Below are 21185 nucleotides of genomic sequence, written 5' to 3' on the forward strand. Positions count from 1 at the left end.
CAGCCAGATCTAGTATAACATCCTCAGAAGCATACAAATCTTGTGAGACAATGAGTCTCTTCTTCATGTATAATTTGAAAATTCTAATTGTTAATAATCCAAAAATTTTCTGACTTTCCCATAATAACTACTTTCATGTTTTCTTGAAGAGTGACATATTAAAAATTCCCTACATCAAAATTTTGAGGTTCCTGCTGGTTAATGTCTTAAGGAAAGGCTGATATGCCTATTAGTAATCTAGCACTGCTAGTAAACTCTCACCCTATCTCCAGCTCACTCCAGACCAGTGGGGCCCACTTCATCTCAGTGTCAACCACACTTGAAATTTGTTCTTCCAGAGGTAAATTGAATCACTCTACAGAGTAAAACAAAATTCAGATTTGCCCCTTTTTTGTTCTCCCTCTTCTCCCTGTTTCTAGTGATAGTTTCATTCAAGGATTAGAATCTTAACTCAAGTACCTAAGACCCTATTTACCTGCCAAACTTGGCCAGTTCTATTTCCTTTGGAGGGCTCTTTCCCTTACATTACTCATTTAATTAACTGGAATCCCCAACATTTGTACAGCTAATACTACTGCTTCCTGTCAGTCTTCTATCATTCTCTTCATAGTTTCTCTAGTGCCACACTCTGAATAGGTATCGTGAAAACCATCCTTGTCCCCTAATTATGCATAAGCACTGGAAACAACTACTTACAGAGCTAATTAGGAATGTCACAGCCATACTCCCTTCTCTGTACCCTAATATGAAATTCTCAGCTTCCCCCCTGAAATAGTCTTTGTCTACATCTGTGCCTCCCCCTCCATCCTCATCCACTACTCCATCTTCTTCTGTCCCAATAAGTGGATATATATTTTGTTCTAAAATGAAATAAAAATGATATCAATATGTAAATAACCAAGCTATGAAATATTAATAACACCCAAAATTCTTTCCACAAAGTTATTTTATTTTGTACTTTATTTCAATTAGACAAAGAAGCTTACCTCTAGAAGGTAAGCACCACAGAGATAGATATTCTATTTTAGCAATTACTATATACCCAGCTCTCAATGCAATCTTTTATATGATTTAACACACATTTAATAATTTTTAAAAAATTAAGCAAAAGGAAATAATGAATTTATCTTCACTCAGTGATAATTATTATTGACAGTATGTGTTGAGCATAATTTGCTCTTTATTTATCCATCAACATTGTTGCTTACAGGCATACATTCAGCTTCACCACAGGAAATGTAAAATTTTTATTTAGTGCTGAAAATATATTGTACATCCACTAATTGCTACCACTGATCACTTTAAATATGCTTAGTTCAAATAAAAATAATATAGAATAAAAGGAATTATCTAAATGTCTATGAAAAGAAAATCTGGTCAAAATCAAGGAAACAGGAATGCATCTAATAAAATGAGGTAATAAAATTATTGTGACATATCTATTACCCATGGATCTGCTTTTTCTTTCTCCCAAAGCCCAACATATTTCTCATCAGCTAACCTTGCAGCTCAGCTGGTAAACCATTTCCCATGCACACAGGAAATATAAACTAATTTGAGTTTTTGCTTAAGTAACACAAATTTATAATGTGGTTCTGTTACCAAAAAAGTACATCCCCAAATTGTAGACAAATGCCTTCTGGATTATTCATAGTTTTGGATAATCCATGCTGCTGCTCTCTCATAGTTGAGAAGTATTTGTGAAAACATTCCAAAAATGTGCTAATTACTTAAAATAAAAATAGATCTTTCTATGCTTGTAAGCATAATTTTAATATTTATACTCTGGATATTTATGACATAACATCTGCCTAGAATTTCATGTGCTATTTAAATTAACTATGATAGATTGAATAAATTAGTAGGAAGATTTTTATTCAGCTAGAATAACAAAAATAAGGATTTTAAAAAACAAACAATATCTCTACATTTTGTTTTATACCTTTGAAAATAACATTACATAAATAAAGATATATTCATTACTTTTTCTCCAACACAACCATTGAAAACTACTTTGACTTCTATGAATAATTTAACTTAATACTTTAATCTTTTTTTTACCAAAAGCTGCATTCACTTAATATATGCTCACCTCACTGGAACAAATAGTTGCTCTGATATCTGATATACACAAAGTTAATTTGGAAGAAAGAAGACTCACAACAATATTTCTTACCATTTTATCTTCTTCAGATAGCTGGCTTTGTTCCAGTGGGATGATATAAAGGTTTCCCAGAGAAATATTAAGTATTTCTATAGAAAAAAAATCAATTTCAGTGTGACTTAGCAACATATGAAAGGTAAATATGTAAACCATATTAATCACTGTTAGGAATCTCACGGCTCTCTCTCAGACTGATTGACTTTTTATCTCATTCTCTCACTGATCTAGAAGTATATATCGAGTCTATCATATACCCAGTAATGTGCTAGATACCACCTACTTGCAAAAAAATGAGCTTGTTACTTTGCAGTACGTTCCATGATGGAGGTGAGCACAGGGTGCCATGGGAGCAAATGTAAGGAACCCTCAGTCTGGGAAACATCCTGAGTGGAATTCTGTATGATTAGCAAGACTAACCCCCTCATCTTGAGTCTCTCAGTCTTCCAATATATTTTTCTCACATTGGTCATTTTTTTTTCCCTAAAAATGAATGTCATGTTATTTTTCAAATTAAAATTCTTCCTAATGCTTCCCTGGTAAAATCCAAACTTCTTTCATGGCTCATAAGACTCTTCATGATTTTCCCTTGCTCACAGCTACAGACTCACCTCTAAATATTCTGTAAGATACTGTACACCATAAAGTGAAACGATGTGAGTTACATTTCCCCAAACTCATCTTTTGATCATTCTTCTGCTTGAAATACATTTATCTAACTTGTTTACTCTTATGCATATCTTTAGACTCGGGTTTCACAAAATGAGGAAAACCTTCCCAAATCCGTCAGGCTACTTAAATGATCCTCTATGGTACTTCCATATTATCTGGCAATTTCCTTTGAATATTTTTACCATATTGTACCATAAAAGCCTCTCTGCCAAACTGAACTGAGAAATATTTGAAGACAAAGACAATTCATTCATTTCTATATTTCCAGTTTAGCACACTGTCAGCACATAGTAGGCAGTCAATGAAAATCTGCTAAATGAATTAAATAATGACTGATTGTGGAGCAGCACTGAAGTGTTTTTTTATCTTTTTCCATCAAAACAATTCATCCCAGGGAGACAAGAATGAAAATGTATAAGTTGTGGGGATTAGTGTAGCAATACCTCTCCACTTCCTAAGTGATATCTCCACTTCCAGTCTTTTCCCCATTAAATTTGTCCTCAGATTGTGTTGAGATCCTCTTTTGGATACATATTAACCTGGGCTTAACTGGGTTGGACCTGAACTATCACACTGATGTGTTTATGTGCCCACAGTTTCCATGTAGTTTTTTGCATATCCAGTATATAGTACAGTGCCTGGGACATAATATTTTAGAAATAATTTTTTCATTCATCTAACTATTTATTTAGCAATTACATGTTTAGGAGCTTCTATTGAGTGGGGCAGGTAAATATTAAACAACCATCAACAGTGTTTGCAATAGTAAAAACTGAGATAAGCAAGGAAAAGGAAAGAATACAGTTATAGGGGTTTATGTAAGACAGAAACCTGACCTAAAAGCTTGGGCACCAAGTAAGGTTGTCCTGAGCATTTAAGTGGGAGAAAAATAGAAATGTTGAATTGGAGTTAACTAGGTGAAGGTGGGCAGAGGGGAGGGCATTCCAAATGGAAGAATAAGACTACACAAAGAAGCAGTAGTAAGAAGGAATGAAAAGAATGACAGTATGTTTGAATCTTAAAGAGCAAATGAATATGTGATATAAGATTAGAGGAAAGAGGTATAAAGGTAGGGGTCATACCAAGGAGGCCTGGTGGCTACAGTAAGGATTTCCATTTTTTTTTTCTAGAAGCAATGAGAAAAAAGTAATAAAAGTCTTAAACAGGAAATTACATCATGATATTTCATTTAAAAAACAACCTAAGTGTGAGGCACAGAATATAATGAGGCAAGAATAAATACAGAGCGACTAGGAGTCCAAACGAGATGACATAGCAGACCAGGATAGGAATAATGCATATGGAGACAATGAAATAAATATTAGGAAGTAAAAGTAAAATCAGTATGATTAATGAGAGATGGATGTTGCAGGGGAGGGAGAAAGCTGTTTTGAGTTGGATATTGGGCCATTTTCCAGTAAGACTGGAAAAAGAATAAAGGAATGAGTAAGTGAATGAAATGGTAAAACTAAAAAGGAATACATGCTATGGTAAGAGTAATATTAGTAATACTGAAATATTTTAATAGAAATTTGAAGTTGAAAAATGAAGTCAAGTAAAATTTGAAGACAGTTGATGATAAGGAGTTCATAGTAAGAGTTGAAAGAAACAAATTACATTACATATCATTTTCAGAGGTCATAATAAAGGGTAAGTCCTGTTTACGTTTTTGAGGTTTGAACTGTGCTATGGGATGACCAAGACAAATGTGAAAATCCTGCCAGGACACTGGAGTGACGTAAAGTTAAAAATCAGTTGGTTATAAAGGACAGAATTGAGTGATAATGGTGACTAGATCCAGGAGTTCAATAAATCGTTGACATTGTTATTAAAGGAACTATAAATGATTAAGCATTAAGGGAAGAAGCAAGTGAGCCAGGTGTTGAAGTCTTCAAGGAAGATGGAGAGATGCAAAGTGATATGGCATGACCTCAAAGAAACCACGATAACTCAGTTGGAAGCAGGAGAGCTAATGTTTCAGTGTGAGGTGGCAGCAGTTCAACAGTCTGGAATTTGTACCACAGTATATGGGCAAAATGAATACAACTTCACCTTCAACTGGGTGGAGAAGAGTGAGAGAGTGGTAATATTGTCACTTTTGTGCCATTCCAGCTTTATGTGTTAGCACTTTTGATTGCGAGTTACAAGTATACAATTTAAATTAACTTTTTTTTTTTTTAAAAAGGGAAGTTTTTGGCTTTCATAATTGAAAATCTACTTTTGTGCATTTCTTAGTACCGGTGTTCAAGTGATGAGTCAGTCTTCCTTCCTCTTCTTTGCTCTGTGAAAGTGAAATAACCGGAAGCCTCTATAACATGACAGCAAAGAAAATTTGGGCAGCTGGAGGTCTACTTACTACTTAGTTATACCATTCACTCTTCTCAGTACCAACAAAAATTACCAATTACTGGGAGAACTTCACCTGGCCCTGTTGCATTACATATTATCCTCAAACAAATTGCTGTCAGCAGAGAGATATTGTACTCTGCTTGGTGAGAGCTCATTCATGTGTCCATCCTTCTGCAAGGGGTGAGGAAGGGGTGACCCTTCTAAGACTATGTAAGATGAGGTTCACTTTGAAAAACAGGTTCTATTTTCAGAGGAAGGAAGAGTGTTCCCAAACCCTCAAAAACAATATTTATACACAATGTACTTCAGAGTCAATATTTCTAAACTGAACTCATCTTTCTCTAAAAATCAATTTCTCCTTTTCTACATTATTTCTTAATCAGTGACCCCTTTGTGTTTTTTTTCTTCTGTTGCCCAAACAGATCATCTGGGAGTTATCTAAGACTCTTTCCTCTCACTCAGGGAAAGTAATTTATATTTAGTTAGAAATCATTTGAAGGAAACTATTTAGGTGTAGTTAAGGCTTATGCCACCCCAAGGAAGATTTTTGAAGTATTTAAACCCTGCCACAATATTAGTGGTTTTCTTACATTTAGGGACCAATGAGCTCCAGAAATATTTGCTGTTATGATTATGCTTTAATGAAGTTATTTTCACCAAGTGATTAAAATGATAGGATATGCAGCCAACGAACTTGAGTCTGGATCTCAGGGTACTCTGTTTAACATTGGACAAGTTTCTTTATCTGTAAAATGGAGACAATTCAGAACACTATTCAGAGATATGGTGTGAGGATAAAATGACATAATGCATAAAATATGATCTACATGGTGTCTGGCTCATGGTAACTGTTTAATAAATGTTAAAACTTATTGTTTTTTTTAGAACATGCCTCTGCTTTGGGATCTGGTCTTTTCTCTTTGTTATAGCTTTAAAATGATGAATATGCTATTATTCTTATTTCTTTCAAGAACAGCATATGCTTCTGATGTGACACTGTGGGGTCAAGGACAGGTTCCTACTTTAATGTTTACTAATTCTAGCTAATCTGCTAGATTATTTGTATAGAATCAAAACAATGGAGAATGGAAACATGCCTGGCATCTGACCGTAGACTAAAACTGTCAGGGCATTGCCCTCTCTTCAGACTCAAAGAAGGAAGATAAGAAAAGGAAAAGCTGACATGTTTCAGAGTATAAAAGTAGCAATAAGAGTCAGAAAATGGAAGAATTAAGTAAATTTAGAGACCTCTGTTGAGATCTATAATTTTGCTCTAGCAATCTGAAACTCAATTTTTGTGGTAATTTAAATGACTCTGCCTATCTGCCCTCCTTTTCTGCCTCTCTCCCCTTATTTAAATTTAACAGTAGGGTTAATTAAGTGCTTCTGGGACATTGTAATAACTAGTCAAATTCAATTTGAATTGTTTAATCAATAAAAGAAATATGCGTTCTGCAAACTATGTTAGTTTTGCTCTTTTTCTTCCACCTAAGAATAGTGTTATGTATGTACTTCTGTAGAGCTTAAAAAGATTGCATAGGTAAAAATACACATTGCAATTTGTCACTCCTTTCCTGTGTGATAGACCTAAATACAAATAAAATGTTCATTATTCTTCTGAGCATGAATTAAACAAATGTATGATACAAAGTGAAACTGCCTTCGTATTATCTTGGTTCTATGACATTAGAATCGATTTAGAAGATGTGAACAAATCACATTATTTTAATAGGCGTTAGAGCTAGTGTTTCTTCATTGAGGGACAGTAATTAGTGTGACACAGCTTGGCCCTCTTAGTGTCTTCCCTTTTTTCTTACCAGGGCCAGATGTGTGAATTGTCTGATCGATACATTTTGAAGCAGGAACTGGGTTAATGTAGACAGTATCATCCTTCCCTTACGGATCTGCCTTCTTCCAGAGAAAATGCATTCTACTCTACGCCAGTCCCATTCATAAACTTCACTCAGAGCTTGTCAATCCCAGCACCACTGACATTTTAAACAGATAATTCTTTGTTGCTTCCATTGTCTTGTGCATTGTAGGATGTTTAGCAGCATCCCTCGCTTATTTTACCTACTAGATGCCAATAGCACTCCCCCACTTGTGACAACCAAAAACTTTCTCCAGGTATTGCCAAATGTCATCTGAGAGGGAGATCACTCTCAGAGCAGAACCACTGCTTTGAGGCTTCACAGGGACTACTGCCCCAGACTGAATGGAAGACTCAGCCTAATTCTGATTAACCCAGCCAAATCCTACAGTAACACTGTCAGTAATAGAGGTGGTACTTTAAGCTCCATCTGTGTAACTCGTTTGTTTCTCTTTGAAACAGTCCAAACTCTGGAGGGGGTTGGTTATGGGCCTTCTACAATTTCAATCATAAAGAACACAATTAGGCTTTTTTGTTTGTTTGAAAATATTAACTACAAATGCAGCATGGGTCCATGGATGAGAAGGAAGAAGTAAAATATTTTAAAATTTTGACTTCCCTGTCAATATTAATAATTAGTCCAAGAGCCACATTGTTGCTTATTAAGCACATATTATTACTGTAGATATGAAATAGGATGGGATTTTTTTTTTTTTTTTTTTTTTAAAGTATAGTGTCTGGACTGGGTCCTATCTGTAGACATTCAGATTTAATTGCTGCGGGGTGCGGCTCAGTCATCGGTACGTTGTTTTTTTTTTTGTTTTTTTAATTAATTTATTTATTTATCCATCTCTGGCTGTGTTGGGTCTTCGTTTCTGAGCCAGGGCTTTCTCTAGTTGCGGCGAGCGGGGGCCACTCTTCATCGCGGTGCGCGGACCTCTCACCATCCCGGCCTCTCTTGTTGCGGAGCACAGGCTCCAGACGCGCAGGCTCAGTAATTGTGGCTCACGGGCCCAGTTGCTCCGCGGCATGTGGGATCCTCCCAGACCAGGGCTCGAACCCGTGTCCCCTGCATTGGCAGGTGGACTCCCAACCACTGCACCACCAGGGAAGCCCAGGATGGGAAGTTTTGAAAGAGATCAGAACATGTTCAGAGAAAGGGATATATTTTCCTAGTCTCACTTTGCCTGGGAACTATTTCTCACACTGTTGAGATTAACGGACAAGAGTGTAGACTCTGGCATCAGACAGGCTTGAGTTATTTATTAGATCTGTAACTGTATTTAATATAAACATTTTCAGGACTTCCCTGGCGATGCAGTGATTAAGAATCTGCCTGCCAATGCAGGGGACATGGGTTCGAGCCCTGGCCCGGGAAGATCCCACATGATGCAGAGCAACTAAGCCCATGCACCACAATTACTGAGCCTGCGCTCTAGAGCCCTCGAGACACAACTACTGAGCCCACGTGCTGCAACTACTGAAGCCTGCGTGCCTAGAGCCCATGCTCCACAACAAGAGAAGCCACCACAATGAGAAGCCCACGCATCGCAACGAAGAGTAGCCCCCCCCTCGCCGCAACTAGAGAAAGCCCATGTGCAGCAACAAAGACCCAATGCAGCCAAAATTAAATATCTAAAATAAATAAATTTGTTAAAAAATCCCATTTTCTCTGATCTTGTTTTCTCACCTCCATAAGAGGCTAATATTTGTACCTCCTTCACACATTCTTATTTTTGAGGATTACATTAGATAATGTGTGTCAAGTACTTATCACAGTATCTGGCATGTAGGAAACTCTAAAAAAATTACAGCCATTATTCTAATTTGCACTCACAATGATGACAGCAGGACAAGTATCTATGTATGATGTGCTCAGGGCAGAAAGCAGACAGATCATTGAGACTCTGCGATCAGCAGAGATAGAGAGAATAATTAGGACATCAGACCACAGACTGTAACCCTTTTGCTGAGCAAGCTTAGAAGGATGATGCAATAAAAGAGACCATGAGACTGTAGCTTCAGTGCATAGCGCAGCACAGTGAAACATGAAAACCCAAAGAGCGATAGAGGGACATTTCCCAATCAATCAAAGGAAAAAAAAAAAAAAATCACAGAAAATGTGGCCATCTTTAGTTGCCTCCGTTGGGAAGAAGAAGTCTTGGTTGTTAGCAGGTATGTTTTGGATTTAAGTGTATGTGGAAGGTGTCAAAGGCCTGCAGGCAGCCAGATTTTGAAGGTCCTTCTATATACTTCATAGGAAGATAACTGGAGAAGAAAGAGAACAGGATGACCCCAAACAGTCAGTGACAGTACTGAGATATTCCCTCTAACCTCAAAATATTTAGCACCCCATTGATTTGGAAATAGTTGTTAAATAAAAATCACAATTGCTGTGCATATTGAAATCATCAACATAGAGAATACATAGCTTAATTTTCCAGTAACCGTTTTGGTGGCTCTCACTTAACTCATTTATGAAAGGACCGTGTTCAAAAGTATTGTTAAAATGGAAACAGATGAACACAAGTGGACACAACCAACCATGTGAACACAGGGAATCTGCGTAGAAAACAACGTCTTTCAATTGCGTCTGACAACAGTATTCATTCTAGTTGCACAAGCGGTGCCTGAGTCGGGATTGTTACTAGATAACTGATTCTTGCAGTAGCAGGTTAGAGAGACATCTTTACATTGTGCTAAGTGGGTTCAATGACCCTCAGTTACAACCTTTCCCCCACCTGCTCAGCTGGTAAGGCATTAAAACAAAGGTGGATAACAAGTGAAGACTCTGGTGGGGGATGTGAAGTAGAAAACTGGTATTCTGCTTTCTTTCTGCCTCCGTAGAGATTTGCTTGATCATGCTTATTTTGAGGGTCCTATTTGCGAGGACAGTAGAGAGTTGTCATGGAAAAAAAGTAAAAGAAAAGAAATCATAAAACTTAAGAAAGTTTCCTATACATTCTACCCTTTGGAGAGTTTTCGAGAAGAAAGAGAATAATGTCTTTGATTGTTGAATTTTCAATTTTCCCAGAAGGAGTTCTGCACTCTGTGGAAACAGGAAAACCAATGTGATTAACCATCTCTTTTATCTTAAGAGTCTTCTCACAATTTGAAAAATTCAAGGTACTATAGTTCAAATTTAATATAGTCTCTTCCCTACCTTCATTTCACATGGGAAGAATGTTAAATAGAAATCTAGCAAGAAGCTAAAAGTTAGTCTTTGAAAATATTTTTTATGTTAAACAAAATCCTTAAAAGTATAATGCAATATAACAGTAAGATAGAGATCTTGCTTCGTGTGTATATCAATTTCTTCATTGTCCATGTAAATTCATAGTTTTGAGGGAAACTGTCATATAAAACAGCTATTTTGCCATTAGAATGTCCCTGTGATGATACACAACTATTCAAATATTTTTAAAATATATTTAAATACTGCATGGGGAGAAGTGAACTATATTTTTTAAAACTCTAAATAATTTTTGTCATACTTTTCTGAACTGGTTTGATAGTAGAGTTTCTCAAAGGACTTTGAAAAAGTGAAAGTTCTATATCATTATTGTAATATTATTTACACACACTGTAAAATGGAGAAATGAAGTCAAAACTCAAGCTCACATTATGACTTATCTTTTTGATCTTTGGAGGTTTGATACCTTGAGTTGATTTTTTTTAACTCAGAATTTCTTAGATCTACTTCCGGTACAAAGCATACTACATCTTAAGAGTTAGCTGAGCATTGTTCATTTGCTTACAGAAGGAGGAAGAGCTAAGGAAGGCTGGAACCTGGGAATTTGCCTAAATGTAACATGCTCTTTCTGGACTCTATAAGCTTGCAGAGACAGTTTCCTTTAGCTAGAATGTCCACTGCTCAATTCAATGCTACTTGTTCTTCAAGGTCATTTCAAATATCACACCTCCTTTTGTGAAACCTTTAAAGTGTTTCCATAGCACTTTGTGAATATGTACAGTGTGTCAATATCCCTAGTTTAAATACTATCTGTCTGACTAAATTTCCAGATAGGTCTTATGCATCTTTGCACCTGTTTGGTTTCTTCCCTTATCACTCATCCAATAAATAGTTGTTAAATAAATGCTGAATGAAAAGTTTATCCATCTTGGATAGTGAAGTTGACAGGGAATAAAACTCAGCCAGTGATGCTGAAAGAAGGTTTCATCTGTGCATCTGAAAGATAGGGCGTGACAAAAATAAAATCTTGATTCATGATACTAGCATTGGTTCTGCCATCCATCCCTAAATGTAGAAGTCATTCTATAAAAGCTTCTCCTAATTTATATTTTCTGTCCAATCAGTTATGATTCTGACAGTTCTACTTTGACTCTAATTCTGCCTCCTTCCTTAGCATACCAAATGCTATGGTGTTAGTTCAGAACCTACCTTGCAATTCCACCAAGAAATGTATAGCTGCTGTTACATATAGATTTCCAATATACATAATAAATGTACTTACTGCTTATTTGGTTTAAATTGTAATACTTATCTCACTTTTATCTGCTTATAATTCCATCTTACCTTTTTCTTAAAAAGTTCTTACTAAATTCTCACTTTGTATCCTATACTATGCTGAAGGATATAGGGGATATAAAAACAAATTTATATCACCAAATACTTATCCTTGGGGTTCTTATATCTCAGTAGAAAGAAAAAAGCAAATGTAAGTCAAGGACAACTGGGACATGATGGAGACTTTGTAAATATTTGTGGAATGACTGAGTAAAGTTTAGCTTTGCAAGATAAAGATCATAAACACAATTGTAATGTAGAAATGAAGGAAATTAATCAATTCTGAAGTACAGGAAGGAGGTTCCAGTAAAAGGACAGCTGGAAGTCAAAGAGTTAGGGTAATTTGTGGAAGTAGATAGTGAAAAACAGTCTATATGACAAAAACAGTGGCCTCAGATATTAGGACCTTTAAAAAAGAGATGTAAATACAGGTGCAGAGACTAGAATTTTCACAGAAAATTTTCAGAAATGACCATACTGTATAGAAAAGTTTTAGTATCTTTTGAGTTCACATCCTTTGCTTTCTTCATCATGCCAGATGGCCTTGACCTTGGATGTGTCTGTAGATCCTGGCTCCTGTGTGCTCACTAGGAGTGAGAACTGCTTGCCCTGATTTCTCTTTACTTGACACTATCATGTTTCTCACTCATCACTGTTTCTGTGGATTAGATTTTTGGCATGCATTACATGCCTTTGATTGATGTACAATAGGTATACTGTGAATAAATGTTCTAATTTTGATAAGGATTGTAAGCTGGCACATGAACTGCAAGCTGGTGGCTCAATTTGAAAAGCACAAACCTTGTACAATCCAACAAGAACTCTTTCCAGCTAAAAACAAAGCAACAGACCTTTTACTGGCTGGGTCAGAAAATTGCATCTGTTAAGCTCACCTGGTAGAATTGTTGTTTTTGGTCCGCAAGGGAGCTGGTGAAAAGGAAAGTGCAAAATACACACAGAAAACATGGGCCTTCCTAGAGAGAGGTCAGTAATTAGGGGAATTTGCTTGTGTGTTACAGATGGCAGATGCCAGAACCATATAACATAAATGAATCTGCATTGTGTAGTTGGTTTCATAGTAGAAAAACTCTCATTGTTCTCATTTTCTGAGTGTGGCTGTGCCTCTAAGCTTATCCAGTGATAATGGTCTGCATTCTGATATGAGCGAGAATAGACGTCTGCATTCACAAGTAGGATGGGCTTCCTTCAAAAGTAGAACTGAACTGCCTTTGACAACACATTTCTAGAAGATGTTCATTTACAGCAAGGGGGAGTTTACGCATGATTGCTGATGTATTCACTTAACACTTGTGGGTGGATATGAGTGGGAAAATTGTCCAATTTTAATTTTCTGTTAAAAACTGACTTTGCTGGATATGATCATCTACAACAGCTAAGTCCGACCATCTGAAATAGTTAAGAGTGAACAGAAGAGTGAAGAGACATCAATGGAAAGTGACTAAACCACCCAAGCAATGAAGAGGAGGGGGGAAAATATTACCCATATCATTCCATCAGTCCAGTTTCTTACCTTTTTTCAAGCTGCAGTTTTGAGAGAACTTTATTCTAGGTCTATGCTCTCTGCTTCATTATAAACTATTTGTAAAATCAAAAAAACAGACAAAGATGTACTAGGACCATAATCTTGTTGGAGACACTCACCTTACAGGGATTTGATGTAATCATCAGATTCATTATATCTAAATTTTATATTAAAATGAGAGAACAGGGGAAATAAAGGACAGTAGATAGGGTGAAAAGTAATATATACTTAATATTTATAGAATATATATTTTGGAAGAGTTAAAAACCATTAGAGCCAACAGCTGCATGCAGAATTTAGCAGACTGTTCAAATGGAGAGAGATGGATTTGTACGTCTGTATCTACTCTGGCTGCAGTCTGACTGTAGTTATCAGCACTTATGACTGATATCCCTTAGCCTCTAGGGCAACATTCAAACTCATGGGCAGAAACAAAACAGAAATGGTTGAGCTAGGAAGAGAGCATTTATGAGATCATTGCAAACAGTTCATTTAAAAAGTTTTCAAAATATGGTTTTAATATTGCTCAGTGACTTCATTCTGAAGACTTTTAAAGGCACTTGCCTTAAAAATTGTAAGCTCATAAACACTGCTCTTCCTGTTTCTTTCTTTTACCATTCCACAATGTTAGTTTCAACATTGAAAAATGGAAGTGCACAGATTGGCTTTTGTGATCATCACAGAGCTCAAATCCTACTTTGGTATCCAGCAACCAAAATCATTAAATGCTAATATGGCTGTCTTAAAAAATAGATATTAACATACCTAAAATGATGTCAAAATTTTTTGTTGATGCTATGGAGATCATTACATTTGTCATTGCAGTCTGCCAGTAAATTTCTCTTGCCAACATCCCTTGGGTTCTATGTACGTGTTTTGCACTTTCCTTTTCTTCAGCTCTCTTGTGGACCAACACTAAAAAATGTGAAAGTTTAAAATAGTTTTAACTGTCAGAGTGCTTAATAGATGTTATCTTCTTAATGCCTGCTTTTACTAGCCCTTCAGCTAGAAGTTTCTATTACAAACATCATCACTAATAATTACAAAAGGAATAAGAATGGTTCTCAGCTTTAACACTCTGTGAGATTGCTTAGATTTTGTGACTATTTGTAATGCTATATATGGAATTTTTAAATTATTAATTAAATTGTTGGATAGGTAATCATTAATATGGCTCAAATATATAAATAAAATAAAATGAAAAAGAAAATTTACTCATTTGCCTTCCTCAAAAGAAACTACTGATACTATATTATTTCCATGGGTGACCTTCCAAATAAATACTTTGGGAATTAATAAGCATATGAAAAGAAATAACTAGATTAAAGTCAACTCTTTGCATAAATGCCACTATTATGTAAAACATGCTCTGAATTTTGATATTATTATATTAATACTATAGTTGCAAATAAAGATTTTGATAGACAACTCAAAAAAATGAATATATCTCTTCTGACATATTTTGAAAAGTGCTACAAAGTCATAATTCTGAACTATGTTGCATCAACAATGTCATTGTGATAGATAGACTTTAAGGTGGCCCACTGTGTTCCCAGTCTCCTAATATTTATACCTATGTGTAATCCCCTTCCTCCTATGTGTGGGAGGGAATGGTGATTTGCTTCTAACTAATAGCGTAGGGAAATGTTAATAGCTTGTCCCTCTTGTGATTATGTTACCTATGTAAGAATACATCTTGTTAGGTGACCTACTCTGGAGACTTTCTTTGCTGGTTTGATGAGGAAAGTAGCTATATTAGGAAAGCTCACATGGGAAGAATCTGCAGGCGACCTCTCAGAGTTGAGGACATCCTCCAACCAACAGCCATCAAGAAGCCAGACTCTCAGCCTTACAGCTTCAAGAAAATAAATTCTACCAACAATCTGATGGAAATATGGAACAACCCAGAAGTAAGATCTTCCCCAGTCAGACCATCTTATGAGAATCAGCTTGTCAAACACCAGCATTACAGCCTTGTGAGACCCTAATCAGGATCCAGCTAAATAACTATACACATATATATTCATACTGAAAGACTTGCCAATGAACAATAATGAGATGAGATGAAAGTGTAAAATGAAGATGGATGTCAATTAACATGAGAGACAAAAACCATTAACGGGATATATTAGTTTGTATTAAGTAATATAACAAAACACTTGCTGTATTGTCACAAGATGTACCTTCTAAATACAAAATAGTATAATACGGTCTTTCTTGCATAAATGTCAACATAGGAGGGCAACTCAGTTATAAACAAAAACAAACATGTCTCATATGGCATGCATTGTAATTTCTCTTAAAGTTAAAAATAAGAACTATTGCTACAGATTATGCCATATGTAACTGACATATACCAAATTCATGATCACACTCTATGGGATCTTTAAAAATTGCCATTTTAATATCTATTCTATTTAAAATTTATTTATTTGTTGTTTTAGTGGCACACATAAATGTTGTATTGGTCTTTTAGTATTTCTCTGCTCTACCCACAGGGAAAGAAGTTATGATTCAGATGAAGGACACTGATGATTCTTTGGTGGATAGGGGAAAATGTAGGGAAGAAAATTAAGAAAACATAAAAAGAAATGGGCTTGAGTGAGTTTTCTCTTGGCTTTGACTTCTGTTCTCAGAATTTCTTACACCTGGGCCCCTTACACCAGCACCGCTCTTCTGCTCTTGATAAGCCCACGAAGTTGAAAACCTGATCCAAAGCCTGAAGCAGGACTTATTTTCCCTTGTTTCTCTTTTCATTTTTGTGACTTTTTCTCTAGCTAAATGAAAGAGCCCAATGGTATGGACACGGGAATAATGGCCCAGGGTTGTCACTTCACCAGTTTTTAATTTAAGCCTTATGTTAGTAGGTCAAAAGTAGAAAACATGTAAGGTAGGTCAGCTTGAGGATCCCAAATATAGTTTATTTTTTTTTCAAATAACCTTTTTATTTCAGAATACTTTTTGATTCACAGAAAAGTGTGACTACAGAACAGAGAGTTCCCATATACTCCATACTCATTTTCCCATATTAATTACATCTTACATTAGTGTACTGTCACAATTAATGAACTGGTATTGATAATTTGTTATTAACTAAAACCCATACTTTTCCCCCCAGATTTCCTCAGTTTTTACCTAATGCCTTTTATCTATTCCAGAATCCCATCCAGGATGCCACATTGCGATTAGTCATCATGTCTCTTTAGGTTCCTTTTGACCATAGAATCTCTGACTTCCCTTGTATTTAATGACCTCGACAGTTTTGAGGAGTACTGCTCAGGTATCAATGTTTTGTAGAATGTCCCTCAACTGGGATTTGTCTGATGTGTTTCTTTTGATTGGACAGAAGTTATGAGTTTTTGGCTGGAGGACTGGAGAGATAGGTTCTGTTCTCGTTACATCATATCAAGGGTATATAAATCAACATGACTTATCATTGTTGATATTAATCATGATCACCAGGCTGAGGGAGTGTTTGCCATGTTTCTCCACTATGAAGTTATGCTTTTTCTTTTCTTTCTCTTTCCAAAGTGTACCCTTTGGAAACAAGCCACTATTCATTCCACTCTTAAGGAGAGGAGTGTTCTATCTATATAGAGTTTTAACACTAGTGGGTACCAGGATGGAATTCTGATTTGGGATACAGTAAAATGTTATAATGATAATATAGATGTATTGCTATAGCCATATAATATGTATTATCAATTTTTTACCCAATTTATTTATGCATTTTATCTATATATATCTATCTGATTATCTAAAAACTATTACTTTCTAAATTGTGTACACTTCAGTGGTGGGGATGAACTCCAGAGACCCAAAGAGAAATAGAAAGGTTTTACAAGGCTGTGAGTTTTCAAACTATCCCATGAAACCTTGTTAAGTCAACAATATTGCAGAAGCAGTAGAATTGATTGAAAAGAAAAACACCATGAAAAGGAAAAAGAAGAAAAGTCATGAAGGAGATCAAGAGCAGAAAAGATTCTCTGGATTGGAGACATCTATATCAAAAGAGCTATAAGGGAAACTTTCTTAGGAGCTGTATATAATTATAATAGCAGGCAGACAAACAAAAGGAACTTTTGGGTTATTTAGAATCAACCAGCAAGGAAAAAATTTTTTAAAGAAAAATGTTATGAATTATTCACAACCAAAACACACTTGGTACTTTAAATTTATATGTGTGTGCACACACACACAGACACACACATGCCTGCATATTAGATATAATACATATAAATATGTATATATTCTAAGGGCTTTGGTGTATAATCATGAATCCATACTATTGTAGAACAAATGTGATTGTACCATTCATACCATTGATCAATTCACACCATTGTAGAGCAGATGTCCAGCTAATATAGCAAAAGATAATCATAAAATTTTACTCGCAAACTAGGGGAATTAATACAATACATCCAAGATGAAATCCATCTCAAACGACAGAGGAGATATTCTGGCTCATTTATCTGAGTAATGTAGATGTAAGGAAGGCTTGAGACCTAGTCTGAGAAGAGATTCATCTCTGTTTCTTTAAGATTTCTTCATTTTTGTTCTCTTCCTTTGTCCTTAGGCTGATATCCTCATGATTAAAGGTAATGAGGAATAACAGCTTCATTTTTCCATAGGTGGGGAAGAAACACTTCTAACCTAGCTATTCAAAGGATAGTACTACAATTCTCTCACAGTTGTACTGATCCTTTTGAGTAGGGGAATGGAATTTGTTGGTTGGTTTAACAGACCTTTCTACCAAACCACTCTAACTCTCAACATCTACCTCCTCAACTCCATTTGCTGGTCTGTTTGTTTCTGAAATGCAAGGACTCTATGCTAGGCCTATGAATACCCAAACAAAAACATGGTGAGTGTTCAGAAAAGAAAATATAGTGGTCAAATATAACAAATGTTCTACATCCTGACATATTTAGGAACATATTTTTTTCCTATACTAATATGTTGTTAGTTATGAGTTCCTGTGTATGTTCTGTCAGAGAATATGAATATGATCCATGTACTTAACTATAATTTAATGATCAATAGATCACATGATTTCACAATCAAATCTTATATACTAGATACGTAATTATCTTAGGAAATTTTAAGGGGGTCTCAGAACACTGAAAACATAGCAATTTTGATTCTGTTATCATCAGTAATATAGTTACTCTGAATTAAGCAAATGCATGGTTCCATGAGTGAATTGTGAAGCCAGGTATGTAACTTTTTTTCTCCTCAAAGGATTTTAAGCTTTGAATGCAAAAATTACATTTTCATGTTTAGTTTTCTCATAGCCCAAATTTTGAAATGTTTCCTAGTGTATGATTTCTAGGATAAAACTGGAATAAATAGTAACTTAATACTGTCTTTAGATTGGTAAAATATGAATATAAACATTTCAATTTTGGACAAATAATGATTTTGTCAATGAGACAAATATATGTTTATTTAATTTGTTTATCTTTTGTAAGAGTTCATTGATGTACTGCACATCTGACATTATTGTTATCATTGGTACTTAGCATTAATATAACACATTGATATTTCAAAATGCTATAATTATTAGTTAGTCATAGCTCATAACACTCCTGTAAGGTAATACGGTGATTAGAGAAAATTAAGTTACAAATAATGCAAGTTGCTACCCTGAAGGAATTATCATTTACAAGTGAATATATTCCAAATTAAAAGTGAGTAATCTGTGGAATTTTTGAGCTCCTTGATTGATATGTATGCAAGACCAGATAATAAGTTGAAAAGTATGTTTATTACAGTTATGGCATTTGTGCCATTTTATTTAATATTATAACATTTGGATACTCTCTGTTGTGAAAAGCTTGCCTATAAATTTGCTTAGACTTTTCCATTCTTCTTGAAATCACAGATTAAAAGTCCTGACAAAAATTTCTGTAAATTGTGTATTTATCCAGCCTCTAGGCCTCACTTTTATTACAGAAGTTATATATGTCGTTATTTATTTTAAAGATTCCTTAGGAAATCTCCAACAATTTCCATTTTGTTAACCTCTGCCAGTATCTCTACTCCATTTCTAACAAAGCCCATATACTCCAAAAAGTCATATTGTTTACGGCCTTTGAAATTCATCATAATTATTTGCCAAAAAATTCTCCTTAAGTTTAAAAGGCTTCTGTGACCCTTACCTAACTGTCAAGTGACAGAAGGAGAGCAAGGTAGAGTTTCCAAGAAGATTCAAGTAGCATAAAAATAAGGGGGGATTTTCATATTGATTTTAATAATTATGTTAACACAAACTGTCCTTTTTTATGGCTGTCTGATGCCCTCCTTCTCCATTTCTCACAACAATGGAAAAATGCTCCAAGATATAGAAACCATAATTAATTTGCCATTTTAATGGTAATAAAAAGCCTAAATATACTAACATCATTTCTTAATTTTTTCTACTAAGCTCAAACTTTTTCCCTAAGAATGGAAGATTGTTAAAGAAACTATCCTATATGAACAATGTAGATTAATATTTTCAAATGTGTCTTCTTAAAAAACAAATTGAAAATGTGAATATTGTAATAAAAGAAGAAAATTTCCAAGGAAGGAACTAATTTCTTAGGATGGGAGAAGGATTTTGGAAGAAGAAAAAAGGCATCCTCTAGAAGAGAGACAGTTTCTTGTGCGTAGACACAAAACAGTGTCAACAACTTGATATTTCTCAGATTGACTCAAGAAATCAATTTTTTTTTTATCAATTAGAACAAATGGTGCAGGAATTGCAAAGAAAGTAATGTGCTTTTCATTTGTTCTCTAATCCCTAACTCAGATGGGATGTGTGCTTCTATTGAAATGTGCACATGTATGTGTATATGTGTATTTGTATGTGTATGAATAATTATGTAGAGTTACATAGAGATATATCTATTTACATAGATACATCCATACATATATCTATATATATAAATAGGTCTATCTATCTATATATCTATCTATCTAGCATCCATATCTATCTATCTACCTATCTTTATAGATGCATATATGTTTAACCATATAAAATTGCTGATATTTTACTATTTTTGACCTACAGAAAAGGCAGTTTCATTGCCCGATCCAATAGTAGCTACTAGGGAAATTTGGTTAGAAGTATGGTAGCAATGCTGATGTGATGGAATTAATACTGTCCTTGGCAATTGGACTTCTTGTTTTAATTCTACTATTCACAAGATTAAAGGTTTTGAGAGGGACATCTTTCTAGGACAGTTTCATCATCTACAATGTAGGAAAGTTCATCTAGGTCGTGGCTCTTTTCTCCTTAGCTTCAAATTTATTTATGCTCATTCATTAATTCACTCAATAAATATTTTGTGGTTTTTTTATACTTAATGTGTTATAGGCAATTTTCTAGGTTTTGAGAGTGCAGCAGTGACCAAATTAAGCAAAATTCCTTTATGAATTAGAATGAGCACTGTGTTATCCTTCATTCTTTAAGAATTACAAAAATATTCTCCCAAGAAAATATACTCTCCAGGACTTATAATTATTCTGAATAGGAAGATCATTCTCTAAATCCTAGGATACCTGCTGGGTACTGGGTGTAGACCATTGTCTATCCTAATACGCTCTATACCATGAAAGTTGGACAATGCCCTCAATTAAAGCCACTTTTGAAAATCTACATTTCAAGATAATTCTAAAATTGGTCCAAAAATGTTATCTGTTTCAATAGGAATGCAATGAGTAGGAGCAACAGTTGTGGTAAAGAGGTAAAACAGCCATTACTAAATTTTCTTTTGTTTTAAATTCAGGGTATGTCTTCTTCTCAGTGATCTCTAAAGATCTATATATAAAATTTCCTGGTTTTACATCCTATTGAAATACTTTATCCTCTTGTGAATATCTGGTAATACCAAGACATTTTTTTCCATAACTACTAAAGTTGTTGAATCTAGGTTTGTATTCTATGGCCTTCTTCTTCCCATAGATCTTTTTGCCTAGCAACCACATTCATTGCCGGAGGTGTCTAGAGAACTAGCAGAAAACACATTCTCTTCAAAGACTGCATTACAGACACTCACCCTGACTGTTTTCTTCTCAC

Source organism: Balaenoptera acutorostrata, chromosome 18, assembly GCF_949987535.1.
Source record: "Balaenoptera acutorostrata chromosome 18, mBalAcu1.1, whole genome shotgun sequence".
Taxonomy (NCBI): Eukaryota; Metazoa; Chordata; class Mammalia; order Artiodactyla; family Balaenopteridae; genus Balaenoptera; species Balaenoptera acutorostrata.